Raw genomic sequence first — 5,000 nt, forward strand, 5'->3', positions numbered from 1 at the left:
ATATATATATATATATATATATATATATATATATATATATAATATTCATAAACATAGGGTACGAAGCTGAGAAAAAGCCTTTGCCACAGGCTAATCAATACTTGCAAAGCAGGAGAATCAGTAAGAATGTAGTTTTATTTTGAAGTACCATCAAGAAGTTAAGGTTTCATTGGCACTGTCTTCACAGGGAAAGGGGGCATTTAGACCTTTCTACAACAAACTACTCTACAATACTCCACAAGACTCTCATCTTCCTTAGGAGATGGTACTTCAGAATCCTAAGACCTAAGCCATTACCTATGACAGAAATATCCAAAATATTTCTTATTTGTAACTTAAGAGACGTGTTCTGTTTACCATCAGTTTTAAAGAGTTTTTACAAGTGGAAATCATTACAGAAGCAAATAAAATGAAAATACAGCTTTTATTTTTATAACCATTATCTTATGAACATATCCCATAGAAACATTCTCCCATAAACTCTCCCTTTCAAATGAGACCGACTTACTGAAATCTAAAGCCTGGGCCAACATAAAAAAAAAGTAATTTCTGTGGACGACAAACTGTGATCTTCAAAGAGCTAGACATTAACGAAGGGTATTCAGGGAGAGTAAAAGTAAGTTTCACAAAAATAGAGTAAAATATATGGATAGTACTATAAGGACATTTTCAAAATGTCTTATAGCCATGGCTAGGTTGATGTTGGTACAGTTTGGTTATACATATAGACTCTTCTATGAAATTATTCGTATAAAAAGCACTGCAAGATATAATTTCGATCATAGAAGAAGCCATAATTGAAAATATCTTTATCATCCTGTGCTTTGCAATACAGGATCACTCCTAAAAAATCGATGGGAGGCGAATCCAGTAGATTATAATAAGGATGGAAGAACGGAAAAGCATTGAATATTCCCTTGAGGAATGCCTGATGACTCTCCTGGTGAATTTGAGTATTTTGCAATCGGAGTCACCTACCAAACGTTTGAGGTGGCCACCTGACCGAGAGTTTGATTAATGATAAGCTTTAGTTTCAATGAGTATGTAAGGTCAAAGGAACCATTACAAGAATTCTTTCTAACATCCAAAGGAGGAGTTGCCTACCTTACATTAATAAGCGTTAAATAAGATATCAGTATTTCTTTTTACCTTATAAAATTCTGTTAGAAACAAACAATTGAAGATTTTTTAATGCACTGCATGACTAACCTTTACTTACTGCAGAATTTTTTTTATTCCTTTAATGTATTCGCTCCTTCATATTCCATACCTTCAACCTACTCGTCTAAAAATAGGACATCTCTAAAATTCAATCAATTCACATTACAGTAATTATAAAAATTGCCATAATAATCAGCGAGCTGTCCTTGTGCATCTAGAACTTCGGGGTTATTCAATGACTAGCATTAGCAACTAATGGAAGTTATGAGCCATCTAAAACTTATATTTAGTTACTTGTTCAAAATGCTTTCTATATTGATTATTTTTTCTAGTATGTGCATATTTATTTCTTATTGATAGCTTTATCGATTGATAAATGTCAGACGTCTCGGCTTTTTTATGGCCTAATATCATGACAACATCCAAGCCAGGTTCAATTCGACTGCTAAGAAATAAACATTGAATAAAACCAAAGCAATATTGAAACAAATACATAAGCAATATCCTTGACTCGAATTTAATAGGCTTTCGCAGTCGAAAAGGGGAAAATTATACAAATCAAAAGGACAAAATAAAGACTGGAAAAGAAATCGACCGGGAGATAATAACAAAACATGCTATGTGAGATACAGAAAATGGGGCCATCTTTTCATGAACTCTAAATAGGGTGAGGAAGAAGGGAGACGGTTCATGAAATTTCCTTTACGAAATCACAGAGAGAGAGAGAGAGAGAGAGAGAGAGAGAGAGAGAGAGAGAGAGAGAGAGAGAGAGAGAGAGAGAGAAAGAGAATCATTCTCTAAGGCGATTACCTAATAGACTTCCCCGCGGACGTTTTCTGACTATAAAAGCGCCTATACTAAATCTCCCAAAACATCCACTAAATCTCTTAAACACACACACACGCACACACATACATACGTACATTTACATATCAGTGTAAAACAAATTCAGGCGGAGGTACAACTTCTAAATGTTTACAATAATCTAATAAATACTGAAGGAAAGCAACTTTTAGGGAGGCCTCCGATAAAAAAAATGAACGTTACAACTACTTGAAACCAGTTTGAAAAACATCCGGTATTTTCTCTAACAATATTTCAAGCAATGCAAGGTTTCCCCATACAATAAAATTAAGCTAGGGCAGATGATATAATCACGACCGCTACCACAATAACAAGTATATAAAAAAGAAAAACCTTCATTTCCGTATTAACCTCCGAGGATGACACTTTTTAAACTTTGTAAAGTGTTACGGTACACAAATATCAAATATCGACGCGCCTCCTTTGTTATTAAAACAGTCAGGTACACAATAACAAATGGCCGTTTTAGCAAGTGTTTTTTATGATTAATATCGGGATTAGCAAAATACTTCAAAAGAGAGGCAATCTAATCGAACTAAGACAAAAACGTAATATTTCTACCCGACAAAGGCCTACGTAAAAGTGTAATATATTTATATATATATACATACACACACACATACACACACACACTCACACACACACACACACACACACATATATATATATATATATATATATATATATATATATATATATATATATATATATATATATATATATATATATGTATATATGTAAATATGTGTGTATGTGTGTATAATTCCAATAATTTAAATGCATATCATTATTAGGATAAAAGGCCGATTGAAAAACCAAAGACCAACATAATAATGGTAATAACACCAAAAACAAGACTTTATTTTGCTCGGTTTACCTCCTTCGCTGCCATATCTTAGGACGATAAGGTTGCTAATCTCCTGACCTTCAACCTGGTTAAGACCAGCCACAGAAAACAAAACGACCACGTATCTAATTCACTGTTATCTGCGAAAGAAGTGCAAGGGTTTGGACGAACAGTGTAAAGGACATTCTAGACACTGGGCTGCGGTTATAATGAAATGATTCAACCTCTTGTTGTTCTCCCCTTCTTCGAGGCAGTGGGTTAATTCCTACAGAAAATGTTGAAAGCCAAAATAGGATGCCTATGAAGACTATCCCTCCCACTGAAGACATGCACTTTATCGGAAAGTCAGTTCCCCATCTGGGATAACAGTGGCAAGTGCTGGCGGGAACGAAGTAGCTTTGGAAATGTCGATTAAAAATCCTCATAAAAGAGAGAGAGAGAGAGAGAGAGAGAGAGAGAGAGAGAGAGAGAGAGAGAGAGAGAGAGAGAGAGAGAGAGAGAGAGAGATTTTATGCTGAAATTTGTATATCCGCAAATTAAAAGTAAATGACGTAAAAGATCGCAACTCCAAACGCACCTTGATGTCACTGAAGCAAAAGATGGGAAAAACAAATGGTAAAATATAACTTTTGAGGGTTAACCTACGGGTATCCATTCATGCATGATTCCGAAAAGGCTTCTTTACATACACTTAGGTGAAGGGTGCCACGTTTGTCAAATTCTAATAATTACCGCAATAACTCATAAAGATAAAATGTAAAATCTATTAGTCTCATGGAATTGTTCACCATCTGTCTTTGTCTTTCGTACATAGCCACAATAAATACACAAATGTTTTCTAACATCAAAGTGGTTCAAAATATAAACGTTTTACCCAAGTAATATACCTATCAAAAAGATTCAGATTAATCTGCCTTAAACTGTCTGAATCTTATTCGTAAAATGAATAAACGTAACAATTGCAAGGAATAATGTAAATGTCATTAAATATCTTATCAAAAACGCTTAACCCTGTCGTTCTTAATAAGTACCATTGACAATGGGATTCGATTGAAAATCAGAAATACATGTGAACAAGAATCAGTAATCAAAAACTTAATCGGGTTTTGGTAAGAACCGACTTTTTCTTCTTCTTCTTCTTCTTCTTCTTTAGGGTAAAACTTTGTACAGATAATCTTGTTTGAGTTACCGAAGTTACATGTGTTTCACTCACAGCAGTCAAGCAGCAAGAAAAAAGTGAATTATCTTATAAAATCTAAGCATCTTAAGTTTAAGCTATTTTGGAAATATCTATTGTGAATTTGTTTTAGAAAATTGGTTCGATAATGACAAAGGAAATAATAATAATAATAATAATAATAATAATAATAATAAATGATAAACCTATGCAACGAATTAAGTAGATAGTGACAGAAAAAAAAATTCGCGTACAAAGTTACATTAATAGCAATAATAATAATAATAATAATAATAATAATAATAATAATAACCTCTCCATCTGCAGCCCTATAACTCCCTCCGAAAACCCAGCAAGTAATCTAAAATCATTGCCTTCAGCAGCAAATGTAACATCCGATCTTATAGGAAGTTCGTCAGTCTATCCGAGTATCAATCGTGAAATTGGTTCTGTGAGGTCCGATTCGCGGATCTTCGATATTGCAGGAAAAAGCCTCGGTGAGGCTCAGATGTTTACTGATTCCATTCTCATATTCTAAAAGCAGGTACTTGTATGCATTTTTATTTCTATATTGATACTTAAGGCCCTAAGCGGGATTCAAGATCCTGACCTTATCTGGTGTAAATATGTTATTCAGTTTCAGGTTTCTTTGAGTATCTTTCATGTGGAACGGAAAACAAATTGTTGAATATTCTGTCCCTCTCCAAACCGGAATAGGAGATGTTTTCATGGAGAATATTGGTGACCAAAATAATAACATAATAGCAAATAAGGAAACTCTAATACTGAAAATGGATTAAATAAGCTATTAATGCGTAAAGGATCTAAGCATTTGGAAAAATTGTAACATAAAACTAAAGAATTATCCAAGATTTGAGACTGAACAATATGATCAGTTGGTTTAATGAGTTTCTGTACAATTAACGGAAGGCTTGGCAAGTTTTTATTTTT

At 33.7% G+C, this 5,000-nt stretch overlaps 1 protein-coding gene across 5 annotated transcripts in view; it reads right to left on the reverse strand.

Annotated features, from left to right (window-relative positions):
• Nucleotides 1-5,000, reverse strand: part of LOC137654607 (protein kinase C, brain isozyme-like) — an 854,153-nt gene that overhangs the window by 487,009 nt on the left and 362,144 nt on the right. The window lies entirely within an intron of this gene.

The sequence above is a fragment of the Palaemon carinicauda genome, chromosome 15, assembly GCF_036898095.1.
Source record: "Palaemon carinicauda isolate YSFRI2023 chromosome 15, ASM3689809v2, whole genome shotgun sequence".
Classification (NCBI taxonomy): Eukaryota; Metazoa; Arthropoda; class Malacostraca; order Decapoda; family Palaemonidae; genus Palaemon; species Palaemon carinicauda.